This window comes from Symphalangus syndactylus, chromosome 2 (genome assembly GCF_028878055.3).
Source record: "Symphalangus syndactylus isolate Jambi chromosome 2, NHGRI_mSymSyn1-v2.1_pri, whole genome shotgun sequence".
Taxonomy (NCBI): domain Eukaryota; kingdom Metazoa; phylum Chordata; class Mammalia; order Primates; family Hylobatidae; genus Symphalangus; species Symphalangus syndactylus.
The window spans coordinates 67,876,078-67,897,425 of record NC_072424.2 but is presented as its reverse complement, the minus strand read 5'-3'; the positions used below and the strand labels follow the sequence as shown (position 1 = coordinate 67,897,425).

Here is a 21,348-nt window from a genome sequence, read left to right as displayed (position 1 = left end):
ACAGAGAGGAGTGATGTTACCAGCATGGTTATATACATTAATATATAAATCAAAAATTTCAAATGATAATTCCCTGAGTCGTGAGTCTCCAAATAATCTGTTTTATTATAAAGCTGCCTGCCCAGTGACATCAGTTGTAGCACAAATTGTTTATCAATTTATTCTAATAGTTTCCAATCTGTTGATTTTTAAGAAATGGTTTGTGTGCTCTTTTTTGGATGCACCTGTCACTAGTGAAATGATGCCTCTCTGTGAGCCCAGATTTAACCCAGGGCATTGCAGCATGTTTTTCCAAGGATGTCCCATTAGCTAGATCTTGTAAGAGTGTGCGCCTGCAGCCTTGTGGCAGCTGGAAGTTGCACAGACTGTGCATCATGAGGAGGAAAAGCACTTCTGCTCTTCTGCCCCAGAACAGTATTTACAAAGCTTTGCAGGATAGCAAGATTTTGAGAGACCTTGCGGTGCTTAATTAGAAGCTATAATCTGTTATTTCTAGATTATTTTTCCTGTATTCTGTGCCTTACTTGTCATCAGTTCACTTCAGATTAGTATGCTGAGTCCTTGATTTCTTGACAGAAAGTGTCAGAAACTTATTGATGAAGTGTTCTTGATTTCTAGACAGAACCAGAATCAGAAAATAATTGTTTCCTTTTATCTAAACAGAAGTAGCTTTGTTTTCCTTATTATCAAAGTGATACATGTATTCTACATAATTTATAAAATAGCAGAAAATTGAATAAAGGTAGAGATAAATTACCTATAATCTGGCTGCCCAAATATAACCTACCTGTTAACTCATACTTTTATGTATTTTTCCAGACTTTTTTCAACTAATTAACTAATTCCAAATTTACAAGCAGTGCTCTAGACTGATTACATCCTACAAGCTGGTGGCACTTAGGAATGATGCCTTTAAGTGTCATCTTATAGGACAGTGATCTCCTTGTTGCTTTTTTTTTCTCCCTTCTAATTATATTAATCAGCTTTTATAAGAACAGATACCTGTGTGGACTCACCAGTATCTTTATCAGGTGGAAATTCCTGTCAACCAGTATTTTCATTTCTGCCTTCTGTCAGTCAAAATGATACTGAGTGGCCCTGTAAGATCCTAGTGGGCCTCAGGAATCATAAAGGAAGATTCCGTTATGTACAAGATGGTTTTGGTGTTAGGTGAACTGATTGTGTTCTAATTATTTAGAAATTAGTAATCACTGTACGATAAGGCAGTTTGGCAGAAATGGGAAAGGTTGAGTTAGCCAGATCTTCCCATTCCCCATGCACAATCCAAACAATATGGACTCCAATCAAATTCTGATTTTATAATTTTGGTAACAGAATTTCATTCAAATATATGCCTTCTTGTGCTGTACACAGAGTTTTCCTTTAACTTTGCATCCTTTATCCCGCTTTAAAGACTCATCTCTTCCAATTGCTGTGGTGTGATTTTATAGCTCCTTGAGTTGTGCTGGTATCTCTGTGTTTCCCTTTGGAGAGTACTAGGCCTTCAGGTTAGGATGAATCCTAACGCTTGGCCAAGGTTAGGAAGGGCTTTGAGCACTGAAAGAAAACCAAGGTAAAATTTAAGGAATTGTTAAAAGATTCATCGGAGAAATGTAGAATTGTCATCCACAAACTTCATGTCAGTAGAATAGGAAGTATTTAGTAAGCAGCTAGCTACTAGAAGGGATTTTGTTTGTTTAAAAAAAAAAAGGGAAAAGTCTGTCTTTGACATTGGTTATATCTAGGTTTTATCATCCCCTGTACAGGACTCTTAAGATCCTTGAAAGCAGTGACTTTGAGAGCATCCCTTCATGTCCTCTGTGTCCTTGTATGTAATAGGAACTCAGTGTGTATTGAATTAATATTTCTGTGGCTCTTCAGTGACAGATGAATGAATGTGCTCAATTCAGGTAACTACATTTGACCTTTTTCCTACAGCAGTTGAAGGGTGTTTGGGTAGCATCCGCGATTGTGTTGAATGCCCTGGTTGGGTACAGGTGTGGGGAAGTGGTACTTTGATCCTCCCTTGGAGAAGGAGATGCTAATGTGGATAATGAGAATTTGGTTCTTTATCTTTAGTTTCGATTTGGCCGCCTTCCTTCACTGAGTCACAGTGCTCACTTGTTTAGTGATGGGCATGTCATTTAAGCCTGAGACTGTCCCTCAGACTGTTTATGACATTGGATCTGAATTTCCCATTAGATGAACAGCCAGGATTTGTCATATAAATTCAAGAACACACTAAAAGTTTGTTGGCTTTGTAGTTGACATTGAGATTAACTTTCTCTAACCTAAACCAGTGAAAACTAAAATGCTCCTCACCACATGAAAGTTTTGCTTTCGCTGCGTTCAGACCCCTCCTACCTTGTCACGGCACAGTCATTTGAGTCTGATTTGGGGGCAGTGTGGTTGTCTCAGTGGCGTATGACCCACTTTGTGTAATACTTAATTGCCTGTGTTTTTACAACACAAGTCAGAAGTTCTGACGATAGTGGACTATCACCCAAAAAAGATTTTCTGAGACATCTCATCAGAGCTGCTCGAGTACCGCGCATGAAGACGGTGTTAGCTCTGCAGGGCATGTGCTAACTACCAGACGATGAAAGAACATTTCCTCTAGTTTCTGGATAATGAGCAGGCACACAGGTAAAGATGCCTTTCTCAGAGTTGACGCCTTTTGTTTCCTAATGATTCTGATGATTTTGTTGAACTAGACTTTTAAATATTAATTGTTACCTGCATGTGTTTGCTGTTGTGGTTTGCAGAGGGCTCAGAGGAACAAGCATTTTAATTGGTATCCTGAGACTGTAATAACTTTTTATTAAAAGTCTGGAAAGATAGTAATCAAAAATAGACTCTCATCTCTATGTTCTCTGTGCCCCTAGCAAACATCCTCTTCATCAATTTTGTTTTTATCATTTGCCATCAAGATGGTTATCTCTAAATAATCAGATGCTCCAATCCACAATGATAACCATGTGTGATTTAATGCCTGATAAGCTTCAGGTTATCAGGTGGAGAAGTGTGGTGAAGGCATACAGAAAGAAAAAATGCACAGAAGGAAAGGGATAGCAAGGGGATACCGTGCCTTGGTAAGCGTGGTGCCACTGCAGACTAAAAGCAGATATAAGTCAAGTGCTACTGACTTAAGTTTGGCAAAATCTCTCCTCACAGCCCGCTCTGTTTTAGAAATGTTTATATTTCTGATATCACTTTTGTTAATTTGAAGAACTTTTAAAATGCCATCATTGTTTCAAAACAAAATGTGGAAGGTGTGGATCACCTTCCTGAATTTACAGAAAAGTTTTTGGGTACATTTCTTTGCGGAAGATTGGCTGAGATGTGGTTCACGGCAGGGTGGTGCCTGTGCCCTGCGGATCACGTTGTCTGTACACTGACTGACATACCAACTTAGAGTCTTTGAAAATGCCCATTGGTAAGTCAACATTGTTTTCCCTGAAAGTCCTGAGACAGAAAAAAAAAAAATGAAAGTACAAACACTAACTGGAAAAAATGTCACACATTTTAGCCACTTTGCATCCCTTGTTAGGACAAACCCTGGGCTGGGTTTTTTACATTTGTGAAGTTGTGTGGTAGGTGGGGCAGTGTGGGTGGCCCAGAAAAAGTAGCGGTTAGAATAAGATTTTCCATTTATTGCCCTTTGTGCGTGGCTAAAAATAAGAGTCATACAAATCAGAATATGTAGTGCAAGCAAAATCACTCTGTTAATTCTGATGACTGGTTTGCCCACATCTTTGCATCTGTCTGGTAAGTGGTATATTGGGAAATAATTTGTCTCTGTTTAAATAGCAAAAGGCAACCAAGTTTTTGCGTTGTTTTTCTACACATGATAGTTTATCAGCACTTTTCTCTTCCGAAGGAAGAAAGGTCCAACTCGTACATAAACAAATTGTGTTGATGGAAGGAAGAAAGAAGCATGAAACCGTTGAATCTTTTTAAAAAAGAAATTGCCTTATTTGAAATGCGGTTTTACATCATCCATCTTCTTGGCTTATTGTTAGAAAGTTCTTTCTTGTAAACTCGTAGCACAGCAAGGAAAGGATATCTTAATGGTGTTGCCCTAGAGATTGGAAAACTTTGTGTGTGTTTGGATGGGGGAGGGAGAAGGCACAAGGATGAGCACACGCCTGCCCTGTAGTACCTTCTGTAGACACAGATGTTGGAGGGACAGTTAACCAAGTAAAAACTCCCCTGCATCAGGCTGCTGAGTCGAATGCAACCACAGTAAGTGATAACGTGTCCGTTTGTGGCTAGAAGAAACACCAAAGAGAGGCGGCGCCAGCATTCACAGGGAAATTTGTGCCTTCGCGATCCCGTTGATGGTGCTGTCCCGTTCCACTGACTGAGTGGCTGTGGCATTTCCAAAGAATGAGAATGTCTGCAAGTGTTCTGAGCCTTTCAGTTTGATGCACTTTGTAAAATGGATGAGTCAAGAGGGCAGTCATTCCAGAAGACTCTGAAAAATGAAGACTGCAAATCACATTTTTCTTTGGCATCCCCAACTGTGGCAGACAGTGTGGCACAGTGGTTACAATGAGTTGAGAGCTTTAGGAGGAAAAAAAGACTCCGGATCAGATCTTAGCTTAGCTACTTGTTGACCTTGGTCTGTTAACCTCTCCTAGGCCTGGGCGTCTTCATTTGAAAATGGGAGCAGAAGTAGTACTGCCTACCTGAATGAGAGGGTGGTTGTGGGGATTCAGTGAGATGACGTACATAAAGCACAAAGCCAGCACTCCACAAAATGATGTTGGTGTTATTGTCATTTGTGCAGTTGCGTCGTAAAATGTGTTGGAGAATTTTAGAGCATTTGGGAGTTCTCCTCTATTCTTGGAGTACAAGTTTTGGAATTAAATGGACAAAAGGTCAGCCTCTGGTTCAGTGTTTCAGAAGAATACAGGCATTTATAGAGTGGTTTGCCTCTTCTTAGGTTACTAATGCCATCTGGGGGATTGTTGTTTTTTTTTATTTTGCTATTAACTTAGCACAGTGTAAGCCTCTCTTTCCTTTTAACATTAGTGCTGTGTTGAGCATATTCAGTAATTTTTACCTTCTCCCTGTTTTTTATTTAAACATGGATTTTCAGTTCTAACATCTGTGCATGTTAATTGTAGTACCTGCTGGTGTACATTATGAAAGAGAGTGCTAATGTTGTAATCAAGTAAGGCTAAAAAAATATTTCAGGTGGAAATGGGCAAAACTTCAGGAGCAATAGCTTCCATGGTGGTGTAATTCCCCACAGCAAATATTGCATCTGTTATAATTCTGGTTACTGAACAATCTGACAGATTGACCAGATGCTGACAGGTAGAAAACAATTGCTGTTGCTTTTGTTTTTATTTATTATGCTTTGCAAATTATTTTCTGTTTAATACAATGTATATCTGTCCTTCTAGAGTCCTTTTCCACCCACCAAAGTTTTGCATTATAAAGTATATTGTGTATTTCACAATACAAAGTCATAATTGTGGACATAACTTTTTTGTTAGCCTTCAGGATTAGATGCTAAGACTTCAAATCAGTCTCCCTTTAACCTCCTCCAGGACTTTCCTAGAATGCTGTTTCTTCATTTATCAAAGTTAAAGAGAAGTTATGACTGTACCTTAACTTTGCCTCACCTGAGACCTGACAAGAAGTGATGAATTAAACCTATAAGCTAAGGAATTAAAATATGGGACAGATATAAAATAGTTGTGGCTTAGTTTTCTCAATTGTTGTATTTTGCTGGGTTGTTTTTAAATCCTCTTCAAATTTTCCTTTTCTTAGTCTGTCCTACCATCTCTGTCCCAGGTACAACTTGTGACTTATAATTTATATATTAGTATTCTCATCAGATTTTTGGTTTTTGTGTTAGGAACCATCAGTCTGGAATAAAGACATTTCTCAGGTCAACTCTGCCAGGGAAATCTGTCTTGTATTAAAATGATACCCGCTTCCTCCAGTGTCTCCAGACAATGCTGCTTTCTCCACTTTTCTCTGTTAACGAAATGGAAGAATGCTTTTCAGGCCGAGCAAATCATTCTAGGTGACTTTCAAAGTTCTTGGCATTGCAGATACAGCTTCTGTTCCCTCTACACACTCATATATTCCCCATTATCTTCGCCATCCCTCTTGCGCTTTGCCATAGACCAAAGTTTCTGTAAAAATCATAGGTGAGAGAAGGTGATAAATTAGACTCTGGCTGTGATTCCCTCCCACACCTTCATAAGGAATGACAGATTCTGAAATAAATCCTGTGGATACACCGTGTGCTCCTTCCTGCAAAACTGCCAGTTTTAACTTATCCTTCATGTGCAATTTGAGGGTATTGGCCAGGCGGGGCTCATTATTCCTTTGGTTGAATAGTGTAAAGTATTTGCAATGGAGATTTTCTCTAATGATGTATTTTAAGTGCATGTCCTCATTGCTGGTTTAATGCACTCAGTCACAGAATGCTTTAAAGTTTATTGCTAATGGATGAATCCTCCGGAAAACGGGAATTTTCAACAAGATTGACATTTGGAGTGAGAAATATAAATCTAATGAGAGTATTTTAACCCAGGTTTGTAATTAGGCTGAGTGGAGTGAATGTGTACGTGCACACCAGAGAAGGGCACGGAGGAAGGTGAAATTGCATGCTCTCCTCTGAATGAGGGATGAAGGCTGATGAATCAGTGTCAGGCCACGACACGGTGGAGTATAAATGATACTGTCACCAAGTACTGCACAGGGTACCGAGGGAATTCCACTCTAGTAAATTACATTACTTAGACCTGAAGGCATTGTGTCGGAATGAGCAAAGGGAAAGGGGGCTGTTGGCATCATGCAGCAGCTATTACAGTACAACTAGCTTCAGGGATGGAATTCACTAGTTTCCATTATACCTGCCTATTTTGTATTCTCCTTCGCTAATTAGTTTACAGAAAGTTACAAATGTGTACATGTGAAAGAACATCATATCTGCTTGGAGTATGGGTTACAATGGACCATAAGGGAATAAGTGTTAGTTGATTTGTATGAACTGGTCAGTGTGAGATTCTTTTTCTTTTATTCACAGCTGGGTGATATTAGGTGTTCAGTAAAAGCTTGCTCTTGTTTTATTTTCTTTGTGTGAGAATCTCACATGCATTATGAAGATTTAATCCTCATTCGCTCGGTAACATAATGCATTTCTTTTCCACCCTTCCTTTATGTGTCTTTAAATCTCACCTATCACTGGTCTCCCCTCATCACCTTCCATCCCTAAGGGAAACAGATTGTACTGTCACGTAACATTTCATTTTGTGAAAGAACTCAAAGTTAACAAAGGTGATTCCTAGAGTGGGACTTGTAGAGAAAAATCGTTTTTTTCACTTCTTCTATTGTCTTTTATCCCTCTGCAGCAAAGCGAGGCCACCCTTTTTGGGTTTATCTGTCTCTTACCATCTCTGGATCGTCTCTTACCATCATCTAGATCATTGCAGATGTGCTAGTCACCATTTTCCAGTTTGACTTCAAATGCTCATTCTTGAAAAAGCCAATACCAGGTGCTCTGGAATTAGTCACAGTCCTTTTTTAACTAAAAAGCAAGTGTCTTCTCCTGAATGGATAGAGATCCTGAAACAATATCCATCCTTTCCTAAGTATATGTCATACTTTGTCCTTAGTGAAATAAACCTGAGAAGTATCTCTGATCAGTTAACAGAGAGAATACATAGGATTCTGAAAACTGTCTCCACAAGGCTTCCAAATGGCAGGTTTTCTGAAACAGGGTCACCAGTAGATCGCAGTGACGATAATAATAATCTTGGATTTGACTTTTCTTCTTTCCAAAATAATACTCTGTTGGGGTCAGGGTATCATAATTTATTTTGTAGCCATAGTTACTGTCTTATTTTATTCATCCAATCATAAAATAGTAAAGCCAACACACTTGAAAAGCCAGGTTTGAGTGTGGACAGGAGAAGCCTTGGTTAACAAGAAGATACATCTATATTATGCCAGGTACCTCCACCTTAAAAACGCTTTTAGTTTATGATTCTAAAATAATATCTAAGTGTAAAAGGCATCATGTAAAATGTTTTTGTGCCATATAGCATCCTCAGCATAGAAAGGCTGTGCTTACAGACTTTGCTTTATTCACTGAAGTCCTACAAAAGTCAGGGACTCTGAGCTGTGTGAGAAATGAGGGTCTCTCCCTACATAAACTCACTAAAATCTTTCCTTTTTGTATTCTGTTTACTTTAATGATAGTATGTGCCTTATATCTTACATGTTCTTTTTGCCCATGACATCCACTGGGAAATAACATTTTGTTGTTTGCCACAACATTACACCTGTGACTTCTTTCTTTCTCCTGTCCTCTTGATGTAGCATGCTATCAAACTGTATCTTTTGAGTTGTTCTAAATTGAATCCTGGTCGAAGGGACTTAACAACATCTAAAATGGAACTAGCTTAGATTCTCTTCCATTCTGTGGAGGTTCCTTTGTTCCTGCTTACCTACCCATGTCTGTCTGCATTCTATTCTTTTTCTTAGATTAAAATTGGAAAGGGAGAAAGGGGGAGCTCCTTAGGAGAAATAGGTCTGTGGAGAATTGTGAGTACTCATTCAGAAGCTATTCTTAGTTCTAAGAAATATAATGAACTTGAGCTTTGAGTCCTACTGAATCTCCCATTAATGATCCCGCCATCGCTTCCACCTCCCATCTGATTGTGTTCTCCCCAAAGGCTACTGATATTTTTCCCCTAATATTCTGAATGGAGTCTCTTCCAAGGAAAGCATATCTTGAAAGGAATTGAGCCCTACTGCAGTAATAGTGTACTGGATGATTCTTAATTGTTCTATTAAGTACTTCTGTTTTGCATTACCATAATGTCTGCTGTAGCGGAAACTTTTCTATAGACCTTGACTTGTCAGAAGTCAACCCCTTAATGTGAGCACTTCACTTACATTATCATTATGGTGTTTCCAACTGACAACTGCTGCCACACTGCCATGGTCCCTGAGTTCCCAGCGCTTCAGAAAAAGAGACTTTTGTTCTGGCTTGTTGAGAGGAAAAAATGCAAACAACAACACTAGCTCTACCACCAGACATCCTATAAAGACGTGTTCAAATGAACAATAAAGTCATTTGTTCACATATGACATAAGGATATAAGAATTTAAACAATAAGACCTCTTGTGAAATGTGGCAAAATATGCACCACAAACATTGTGAAGTTCTCTGTCTTGTGGAAGGCAATTTTTACATGGGCTTCAAAAAACCATTAACTTATAAACTACCCTTTTAAAAAAGAAAAGAAAATCACTTGTCTCACTATAACATTAAAGCAATTTCTGTTCTAAGGAAAGCTTAAATGCATTCATTTATACAAAGTGCATGCACTGTAATTTATAAAAAGCACAGGACTATCAGGAAATGCGGCACCTCTTCCCTCCTTCACCTGAAATGGGAAATTCCTCCGTTTTTGTCAAGTCCCTTTTTTCTTTGAATAATATTGATTTCTTCAAAATGAAAGAAAAAAATCGTTTAAATCACTTAGATTCAAGACGAAGTTTTAAGGCTTGATGATAATTCTCTAAATACTTCTGACATGGGTGGAGCGTGGAGAGGGAATAATCCTGCTTTGAAGGGCAATTTTAATTGAATTTGCTTTAATGTGAACCCTATCCTTTTTTGCTTTGAACCTTTAAGGAAAACTTGTTATATTTTCAGACCTCAGCAAGGCAGAAAAATGCAGAGATTTCCTTGTCCGCTCACGTCAGGGTGTCTGGCAGCACCTTAAAATTGTTCTGATTTTGATGTTTGAAATGTGACCTCCCAGGAAAAGTGGGAGGAGAGGAGAGCATGTGTTAACTGGAGGTGTTTCATTGAGCTGACTTAGTATTAACCTCTAAAGGTTTTCAAGTATTTGCAGATGGATACGTACAGCATCCTTGCAGAATTCTCTTAATTGAAGAAATGTTTCATCTCGATCTCTGTTGACAGAAAAGATTGCCTACTGATAATTGCTTTGCTTAAGTGTCTGATAATATGCCAGGAATGAGAGCATTCTGTGTTAGGTCATCTTTAATTATGCATGTACCACCTGTCAGCTCTAAATCAGTACCAGATTAGATTCTCGCGGAGTCAGTTTGGGGAGGTTCAGAGGGAAAGCTGAGGTGATCTCTTTTAGAAACAACAAAAATAGACAGTAGTAAACATGCCTTCTAACCTGAAGCTTTTTAAAGGAGCCTCATCTTCATTGTTCTCGAGCAAGAATACGCCATTGGCACATCTGAAAAACGTTTGAAACCTCGCCCAAGCGGGGATAACTTACTGCGAAGATGGATGACTGTGAGCGAGGATGGTAGTACCTCCTCCCTCAGTACCATCTGTTGCATTTCCTTTTTGCTCCTTCTCATCGTTGTAAATGAGCCAGGGAAAAGCTCAGAAACATTTTTATAAGCTATGTGAGGACAGGAAATATGTTAACGATGTTAGATTTCATACATTTCAGGGGTTTTTTCAGTAGCGGGTTGGTTTTTTTTAGAAGGACAAGTGTGGGTTGGAAATAATGCTTGTTACCCTCTGTCAGCTTTTGGTAGTTTTATTCTCACTTTTCAGGGTTGTTTGGGACTTTCTGGTGGGATGTTTAGGGTTCTTTACTGAAGGCTCTGTTCTCTCTTCTTCTATCCCTTGATAGGTTGGATTTGTGAAAGGTGTTTTTCTTTGTTCACCTGTCAGAGGCCTAAGAAAAGCCTTGAGTCATTGTGCACTTTTCACAGAGGCGGGGTTGGATGACTGAGAAGCTAAAGGCAGAGAAGGGACAGGTAAAAGAAATAACAGATGTGTGAATTTTCATGTGGAGGGTTTCTCAAGCTTTGGCCTGCAAAGGTGAGGCTCTGAGCCTGTCTGCTATCTAAACTGAGAAAACTGCCTTGATAAGAGTTTGTGACTAGCAGCCTTAGAAGCAGTTTGGAAATCCTAAAATGTCTCATTTCAACACTGCTGGCTGGAGGCATTGAAGAGAAAAACAGATCAGCTCATAACGGGGCAAAGACCCTGGAGCACCGTGGTCCAGCCTGTGGCCCTGAGTGACCTTTGGCCGCCTTTTGATACTTAGGGTACCATTTGTTTTTCTACCCTAATCAAACAGTTCAGTCAAGTAGAGGTACAACCTCCAAAACGGAGAACAGTCCCCAAAACTACTTACTATAGTAACAGTGCCAGTGCTTTGGCTATTTGATGCCCACTTAATACTTACAGTAAACGAGTTGAACTTCAACTCCATGCAACAGATACTTCTTAAAACAGGCTAACAGTACAATTAACCCTTAAACAACACAGGTTTGAAGTGCGTGGGTCCACATATGCGTGGATTTTTTCTCAATAAAAGTTACACTGAGTGTACCTGCCTCTTCTGCCTCCCTTCCACCTCCTCCACCCCTTCTGCCTCTGCCACCCCTGAAACAGCAAGACCAATCCCTCTTCCTCCTCCTCCTCAGTCTGCTCAATGAGAATACAGTGAGGATGAAGCCCTTTATGATGATCCACTTTCACTTAGTAAATGTATTTTCTCTTATGGTTTTCTTAATAACATTTTGTTTTTTCCAGCTCACTTTATTGCAGGTATATAATACATATAACATACAAAATATGTGTTAACGGACTATTTATGTTATCGGTGAGGCTTTCAGCCAACAGCCGGCTATTAAGTTTTGGAAGAGTCAGAAGTGATACGTAGATTTTCGACTGTGTGGGGGATCGGCACCCCAACCCCTGTGTTATGCAAGGGTCTTCCCAAGCCTTAACTGAAAATAACATCCAAAAGTGAAGCTAAGTCAGAGAAAGGCTGGAGAAAGGAATTGAAAAGAGAAGCAATGGGGAAGAAAAGCCTGTACTGCCATGTTCTCTCACACCAGCTCATCTTTGCAAAATCTTTTCCATCCGCCTGGAAAGACCTTCCACTCTCTCCACCTGGTTTACTCTCGCTTTGAGTTGTTCTTCAAGTGTCATCTCCAAGAAGGCTTCTTTGTTCCTTTCTGGCAAAATTTGCTGTCCCTCCTCTGTGATGCCATAGCCCACTGGCTGCCTCCTTCGCAGAACTTATTATGCTGTACTGTAAGAGCTTGGTGACTTACCTTTCTCCTCCACAAAGTGGCTGCTGAAAAAGTTAACATTATCCTAACTGTGACAAAAGAGGTCTCATGCCCACAGAAGGAAGAGTCATGATTTCATTAGACTCTGCAGTACTTAGATCACATTAGGAGTATTATACCAGTACATTTGAAAAGGAACACAAACTGGACATGGTGGCTCATGCCTGTAATTCCAATGCTTTGGGCAGCCAAGGCGGTGGGATTGCTTGAGACCAGGAGTTGGAGGCTGCAGTGAGCTATGATCATGTCATTGCACTGCAGCATGGGCGACAGAGCAAGACTCTGACTTCCCCCCAAAAAAAACAAACAAAAAACAAAGGAAAGAAAAGGAAAACAAACAAACTTGAGTGCTTTATGAACACAGCATCAGGAATGGAGAGGGTGTCAGAGACTGTCTTGTAACCAGTGGTTGAAGGAACAGAGAAAGGTTAGCCTGGAGAAGAGAAAAACAAGGAGAGACACAAAAGCTGCATTTAGATATCTGAAAGACATTTGTTATTCTAGAAAAAGCAGAACTAAAAGAAATTATAGGGAAAGAGATTTGGGCTCAAAACAAGAATTTTCTTCCAGATACAGCTAGCCCACTGTGGAACCTGTGGCTTCATTTAGTAACAGGGAACCTCTGTTACTGGAATGAAAGTCATTGTCTTTTTAGGCCATGTTTGGGGGCTGCTGTAGACAAGATTGCTGCACTGTGCAGGAGCACAAACCAGATAACCCTAAGATTTTAAAGAATCAGAGTCTTCACTCCATGCAGAATTACAGTCAAGACGACCATGGGACATCAACCCCAACCACCATGCTGTGTCTGCTTGGCCTGGTACTCAGCACTCATCTGGCCACAGGCTACAGGATAAAGCTGGAGATGGGGTGAAAAGAAGGCAACCAGCTACTTCCTCAAGGAGGCTGTTTAGTGAAACAGAAGGAGCATTGGATCAAGTCCCAGTCCATGTGCTTCCTGGTCTCTTGCTAGCTGTGCAAGTGGCTCCCTCAAAGCCTGCATTTCTTGCCATGCAAAATGGAAATGATATTGTTCACTTCACAGAATTGCCTGAGGTTTAAGGAAGAAGAAGGAGTCCTTTGTGGATGGCAATGTGCTGTCCATAGGTGGGTGCTTGTCCAGAGCCCCTGCTCCTTGACCGACAACCTCTAAATTCAGTTTTGTCACCAGTACAATGGACATAATTTCCTTCCTTGCAGGTGGCTTTGAACTGGATGATTAAATAAAATGTTATATATAAAAGCCCCCAGCAGGGTACCTGCCACAGAGTAGATGATCGTGTTGTCAGCCTCATTCCACCCTCTGGAGCTGAGGAAGACAGGAGAGGAGTGTCCTTTCTCACCCACCTCTGCCAGTCAAGTTCTCAGAAGGTTCTCTTTTTTTTTTTTGAGACGAAGTCTCGCTCTGTCGCCCAGGCTGGAGTGCAGTGGCACGATCTCGGCTCGCTGCAAGCTCCACCTCCCGGGTTCACGCCATTCTCCTGCCTCAGCCTCCCGAGTAGCTGGGACTACAGGCGCCCACCACGACGCCCGGCTAATTTTTTGTATTTTTAGTAGAGACGGGGTTTCACCGTGTTAGCCTGGATGGTCTCGATCTCCTGACCTCGTGATCCGCCTGCCTCAGCCTCCCAAAGTGCTGGGATTACAGGCGTGAACCACCACGCCCGGCCGGAAGATTCTCTCTTACCTGCCCCCAGACCTGACCTCATGCTCACATTCCTCTCCTGCTTCCCTGTCACCTTAGCATGGAGCCTTCTTCTCTGCTTTTTCTTCTTCTTTCCTCCTCTGCTTCCGTCTTTTCCTAAAACTCTTTTCTTCTTTATCTCCCACTAATTTCCCTAATCGCCTTCTTGTCTGCATTCTGTAAAGGATTGTTCTAATGAGCACAAAGTTTAAAATAATATTCTCCATAACTTTTTTGTTCAAAACAAAATGTTATGTGTAGCATTTTGGGGAGGGAGTGGTGAGTCCTTTTCCATTTTCCTCTGAATTTGCTTAAAGTCTTTTTTTCTACGTTAACATTTTCCCATTCTTGCATCCCTTGGGCTTGTAGTCAGTAACTTGCCAGACACACGGCAACTGATTGTCTTTATGACGTTGCTAAAGTTAGGAGAGTGTCATTCACAGGGAACTTAACCCATATATTAACTCAGACATAGCAAATTGCTAAATACGTGCCTTTAAATAAAGAGCTTCAGAATGCCAATTTGATTCTCTTGTTCTCATCCTTTCTCATTGAAAGGGGGTTGCTGAAACAGAAAAAGCAACGGGAAGGGGAGGATATATTTCAACTGTTTTACTGAGTCAGAAATTGGAACACTGCCATCTAGATACAGGCATCTCATCCTTCCTTCCATCCATCCACTCAGTGTTCAGGAACCAAGTCCTTGTCTCAGACCCGGCAGCGGATTGTGGGGCAGACACTGAAGTGAGTGATAGGATCCTGCCTTGAGGCTTCCTCCCATCCTAGTCTGCTACTCGAGCATCAGGAACTGTGGCTCATTCATCTGTGGATGCCCAGGAATCCTCATGAGATCTACTTCAGTAAATGTGGGAGTAACAGTAAAAGCAGAAAGACAGAGGGAAGGAAAGAAGGAAGGAAGGAAAAATAATCAAAGGAAGAAAGGAAATTGTATTTTACTTAGTGGCAGGGTGTAAACTGGTACATGCTGTAAGTGTGATTTAATGATTACAGCGCGAATCCAGGGGAGCATTGCTGCATGTGGAAATTTGAATACAGTTTACAGGAAAGCGATGCTAATTATCCTTGTCCATATAAAAGTCAGAATGGAAGCCACACACTATCCAGGTGCATCCCTTAGAACATGTTGAATTTCTTCTGGTTTTTCTCCCACTTAGCTATGTTGCTTTTTATTTAGCAGAATAACTTTACCGCTCCAGTCATTTCTAATTTTTAGGTCAGAAAACTGAATTTCTCCCCTTCCAAGGAAACAAAAAAAAAACAACAACCTGTTTCTCCCCACCTCTTATGGAGCATGGTGTTTCTCTGGGAGCCATTGACTACTGGAAAGAGCATGGCTCTTGACACTTGGGTCAGCTCATGACTCACCAGCAGCCCTGGGCCTCAGTGTCTCCATGGGAGGTGCAGGAAGAGAAATGCTTGCCTTGTGTACACCCCCACATTGTCCTGACATTCACATGAGAAGAGACCTATGCAAAAGCAGTTTGAAAACCAAGGTGCTAACGATGTAAGGACTTTTATTGTAAAATATAATGACGTTAGCTTTATTTTTCACAGTACATTTATTTGTTTCTAAAATCTCACATAACACTCGAGGTCATTTGCTATCCATGGTTTCGTCAGCTCTCAAACTCTGTTTAAAAGAAACTTGTAACATCTCTAAAAAAAGAAGCAGTTTTCTTCTTTTTACCAGAAAATGATCTGGACCTGTGTCTTGCGCACAAGTACGCATTTACATTTAATCTTTTTTCATAAACCAATGCAAAGATATTTGAGCTTTCGAGTTTCACTCCTCTGGGTTTCCACAATACTTTGTTCCTATCTTTAGTATCCCCCACACTGCCTCTGCAGGGTTGAATAAAGCCAGACCCCACCCTCAGAGTTCACCATCTAGCAGAGGACCTAAGACATCCGCAAACAGCTGTGATGTAGACAGCAAGTGACAAGTGCCAATTTATTAGCTAGGTAGAGCAGGGAGTAAGGGCATACCTGGTGGAAGTTAACTAGCCTTTTAAGCAGGACAAGGAGAAAAGAAAAAGCAAGACATATTTGGGCATCCTAGCATTGTGTTACCGTGCAATATGTTTGTCTTTATTTTATCCTTATTATTATGTCATAGGATCTTTGAGGACAGGGATTTTCTGATTCATCACTACTATACTCAGTGGTGCCTGAGATGAGCTTACAAATTAGGTCTTCCTAAATGGTTGCTTGAGTGACTATATTCTGTACCATGTCATGTTTAATTTCAATCTCAAAATTAATACCACAATTTTTTAAAAGCTCTGAACTTAATTCCATAATGGGATGTTTGATACTTTTCAGAATAAGTATCTTTTAACTCTGGAGGAAAAAATACAAAGAAATGCGGACTTCAGTTCTACAACATAATTAGAATAAGTACAGTGATTTTGTTTATGCTTTGGGTATAAACTGAATGCACAGAGATCTCAAGGAACCTCAGAAATATTTGTTATATTCATTGATGTATCCCCAGTGCCTAGAACTATGCCCAACATGGAATGGGTGCTTAATAAATATTTGTTGAGTGAATGAATGAGTTTAATAAACATTTATTGAGCATCTAGTATACGTCAAGTCCTGTGGTATACTCTGGGGACTAGCTACAATGATAAATACACTGTGACCACACTGCATGCATAGTCTATTATCTTCCTCCATTGAAAGAACGTGTGTGTTTGGTGACACTCCCTGACCTGGGGAGAGGCAACCATGTCTTGTGCACGGCCGATTACCACCATTTAGAAGTGTTGAGCACATAACAAACAAAGCTCAATGGCAGCTTAACCGAATGAACCAATGAGTCAACTAGTCAGTCTGTGTTCTCATTTCATAGTGAACTTCAGCTCCACCCTCTCCCTCCTGACCTTCAGTGTTTCCCAGTGTGGCCAGCTCATGCTCTGCATCCTCTCTCACATGCCCTCTCCTGCTGTGGCTGTGGCCACTCCCTGGAAGGGGCATGCCTCACCTTGTTCCTGCCCTCCTTGCATGAGTGTCTCCTGCCTCCACACCACTCACAGTGCCACCTGGGGTTTGATCGTGTCACTGGCCCACTCAGGATCCTTCAGCAGCACCTCACTACTAACTGCGTAACATCCCAGCTCCTCTTCCTGGCATTCAAGCCACTCTGCTGTCTGACTCTAACCTGCTTCCCAGCCTCACCTTCCACCGTACAACAGCCAAACTAAATTCCACCACACTCCACAGGACGGGCTCTGTCTTTCATCTCTATTCCCTTCCACAGAACGTTTTCTTTTCCTGGAACGACCTTCCCCTTCCCCTGCTTGTCAAAATCGTCCTCATTTTTTGCCACCAGACCACATGCTATTCTCACTCTCAAATCCAAAGTGACTGTCCCAGCCAAAAGTGATTTTTCTTTCTCTGCCCTATTACAACACTCAGATTATACCATTCATGTGTTCCCTATTACATGTTGCTTTTATTGTAATTGTGAATCATACGAGCGCCTGCTCTATTCAGGGACTGTGCTGTGCACGTCACCCGCCCTTTCTATAATTCTCAACCAGCCTTCAAGGTGAATACCATCATCAGTGGTGTTCATGGTCTGTCCAACATCACACAGCTAATAAGAATGGAGCCCGGCTCTAAGGCTGTGTGTGTCACTGCAAACCTTGTGCCCTGCCCACTCTAGCAGCTGCCTCACTCACAGTTCCTGGTCGTCTTACGCTTCTCCATGAGTAAAGTGGTGTTCTTAACCTTATGTATCCTGGTTCCAAATGTAACATAGATCTACTTAGTGTCTTCATGGGCTCAGAACACATGACTTAATAATACCTTGTACTCAGTAAAGGTGGCATGAAGGAATGCCTGAGATGTCTCTCTTTTCTTTTGTAGTTTATGCTGAAGCACATGCTCAGCTCTATTTGGTGTTTTTCAGGAGCTGACACCTTGATATTCCCACCATCTCCTAGGCTAGTCTGCTCCCTCGTTCCTGGATTACTAAATTGTCCTAACTATTCTCCTTGCCTGGAATCCACCTTACCCTCTGCCGCCAAACTCATCTTCATAAATGTCAGTTAGGTCACATATTCCAGTAACATATGGCTTCAAATCCCTGAAAGTCAGGGTCCTTCACTTTGCCTCATCACCCCCACCCCATGACCCAGAGTCACGTGGCCAACTATAGCTTCTACCTACCCCAATCTCATTCCTCTCCCTGAGCCACTGGTCGCCTCTCTTGAATGCACCACATGAATTCCTGTGCGGTGTTCTTTGATCACAAGGTTTGGTTTTTCCACATAGATGCTCTTTCTCCTGTCCAGCTGTGGACTTATTAGTTTCTTCAGTAAGTACATACTGAGCCTGGCTGTGAACCAGGCACTGCACTGGCCTCTGGGAACCTAGAAAATAGAAAATAAGACCTGCCCTCAGGAGACTCCCAGTCTACTGGGGTACATAGACATGAAAGTAGGCAGTATAAAGGGCAGTGAAAAAGAAACAGGAATCTTTAGGGAACTGTCATATTCTACCCATTCTTTATGATATGCTGCCCAAGTTTTTTGTGTGTCCAAACTAATTTTTCCCTTTTATAAATCCTTATAATTCTAATTCTCCTGCATCATTTATTTAGTCACATACTGCCTTCTATGGTTATTTAAATGTTTCCCACACATGTCGTGCTTCCACAGGTGGATTTTAAGTGCCTTGAAACAAGGTGTATGCTTTATGTGTTTTATACCAGCTTCATCAGTTAGCATTAGCTGTGTAACAACACTTCCAAATTTAGTGGCTTAAAACAACAAGCATTTATTATTTCTCATGATTCTGTGAGTTGGCTGGGCAGTTCTTCTAGTTTGGACCGGCTCGACTGGGGCTGAATAATCTGGGATAGAGATAGGCGAACCGTAGCCCACAGGCCTGCCACTGTTTTTATAAATAGGGTTTTACTGGAACACGGCAACTCCCATATCGTCTATGGCTGCTTCTGCACTACAACAGCAGAGCTGAGTATTTGGAATGGAGATGATCATATGGCCCACAAGCCTAATGTATTTACTGCTGGTCCTTTAAGAAAAAGGTTGTTACCCCTCATTCTAGGATGGTTGGTCTGGGGAGGCCTCACCTGGGATGACTCATCTCTGTTCCACATGTTCTCTCATCCTCCAGGAGGCTAGCCTGGAATTCTTTATATGGTGCCCTCAGGAGTAAAAAAAAAAAAAAAAAAAAAAAAAAAAAAAAAAAAAAAAAAAAAAAATGTGGAGGTAGAGGGGAGGGGTGGGGCAGCAGGACCTACTGCTTTATACCAAACTGCCTGCTGGACATGCCTCAAGGATTTCATATTCAACCTGTCCAGGCTGGAACTCATTACTTTATCAATGTGTAGGCTTTTTTTTTTTTTTTCAAGTTTCTGCTTACCTCACATTTTCTGTTATGCCTCTGGTAAAAGCAAGTCCTATGGCTAAGCCCCGAGTCAGCTTTGGAGGGACTGCCCAAGGCTCTGTAAGGAAGGAATTATTGCAGCCATTTGAAAAACAGTCCACCACATCAGCCCATTCTTCCCGACCCCAGTGTCCAGCATCGAGCACATGATAGGTACATGCTTGCTGAACTGAATTAAAAATATAAATGGAATTTTTGGAGGAAGGGAGTATATTAGTTATTGTGTAAGTACTACGTATCAGGTGCTGGGATACAATGATGTACAAAGCATGCAGTTCCCATCCTCAAAGAGCACACAGTCCAACATCAATTCAGTGCATCCTTTCTGTCCATTTGTGAAATGGGCTTTCTCTCTAGGATTCTCATTAAGGCTCTTTAGCGTTTAACTATGGCTCTACCATCCATTTATCATTTCCTTTTTACCCCCGCTACCCACTTATTAGCTGGACTTTTCAAGCCTGCGCAAGACCTGCTTTAGGATGCCCCTGCTTCCAGCCTCTTCTTAACCGGTCCCCCTGCACATGCTCCTAATGCCCCACTTTCATCAGGCTGCTCCTTGCTCGGGGCCTAACCCATTCACCAAATTGAGCCCAGATCTCTAATATCCTAGAGCAAGCAGCCCATCATGGTCCCCATGCTCCTTCTTGTCTGGACTGCTTCTTGTCTGGACCATATTCCTCAGAATATTCACTGTGCATCCTATGTCCATGCCTCACTTGTCCTTTCTGCATAGGGTATCTCCCCTTCCCATATGTGCCTGTTGAGATACTATGCATCTGTCAAGGCCAGGCCAGGTGCCTCCTCCTCCATGCTGCTTCTTTGGTTGACCCTACTGAAAGTTATTTCCTCTTCTGCATTCACAAGGTTCCCAGTTGGGAATGCTACTCAAATGGCACATATCACATTCTGTTTGGCATTTGAGTTATCCTGAGTCATCCACTTCGTGCATTGCACTCTTCTGGAGATTAAGGACCCAATCTTACTCATTTTCATTTGCTTCTGAATGCCTTGCATAAGGGAGACTTTTGGTGAAATCTCGTTTTATGAATAAATAACTGATATTTGCATAGCACTTTTGCCATTTCCCAACTCTTTTATTTGCCATATTTCTAAGAGGCCATTGGTTTAAATATATTATGTACCACCAAGAAAGAAAGAAAATATTAATTAAAATATAAGCCACCAACTATAAGATATATCCTTATTTCTGAAATATCATTAGGTGAAAAAATGTACAGACTGGAATCTGTGACATACAGAATATTAAATTCAGTTCAGATATCTGTCCGTATCCAATTAGACATTTATAAAACACCTAAACATGCGAGGCATTAGAATCTCACAACAGCCGTATGAAAGAGGTAGGGTGGGTAGTAGTATTCCCATTTTACAGAGGAAAAAATTGAAGTTCAAAAGGGCTCCAGTGCTTGTTCAGAGTGAAACAAATATAAGTAAAAGAGCCAAAGCTCATGGCATAAATCTTATGGTTAAAACAAAGCTGCCTTCCTAAAATCACCTGTGGGTATCAAAACCTGTAAGTCACCTCTAAGTCTTATTATCAGTGTGCACCTTTTTCTTTCTCTTTATAGCACTACCTACCCAAAATTATGTGCACATCATTTGGCCTTTCAATTTGTTTTTCCCAGCTGCATTGTTTTGTCACGTTACCCCAAGAACATCCTGTTACTTGGCATAACATAATGTAATGTGATGTGGTATTTCATGCTGCTTGGGAAAAATTAGAATGATTGTTGGATGCTTAGATTTTTCTTGGGAAGTAATTAGCAGGCAGAATCTCTGTCACACACACACACCCGCATAGGAGTTTCTCAACCATCATTAGCCTCAAAATAGTAGAAGACTTTCCAAACCCAACACTTCACTTAATTAATTACCTTATCTGAATACTTGCTTTTAGATTTTAAGAAATACTTTGTGGAATATGCAGTTGAGAGACAAAACATTTTATTGGTATATTTAGATATTTGTTACATTTTAGAAGGAATTGGTATGTGCACATATTGATTTTTACATAAAGCTCAAGCTGATTTTAAAGAACAGGTACACTAAAAACTCTTTTCCATATACATCTGGTTGTATTTTCA

The 21,348-nt window shown here is 40.9% G+C and overlaps 1 protein-coding gene across 4 annotated transcripts in view; it reads left to right on the top strand.

Moving 5' to 3' along the window:
• The window catches only part of BACH2 (BTB domain and CNC homolog 2), a 373,691-nt gene that overhangs the window by 224,688 nt on the left and 127,655 nt on the right, over positions 1–21,348 (top strand). The window contains exon 1 of one of the 4 annotated variants that reach the window (XM_055258933.2): positions 2,493–2,646. The exons of the other annotated variants lie outside the window; for them this stretch is intronic. The gene's annotated coding sequence lies outside the window, so the exon portion shown is untranslated. Of the gene's footprint in view, positions 1–2,492; positions 2,647–21,348 lie in introns of those variants that run through there. 4 annotated transcript variants of the gene reach the window in all.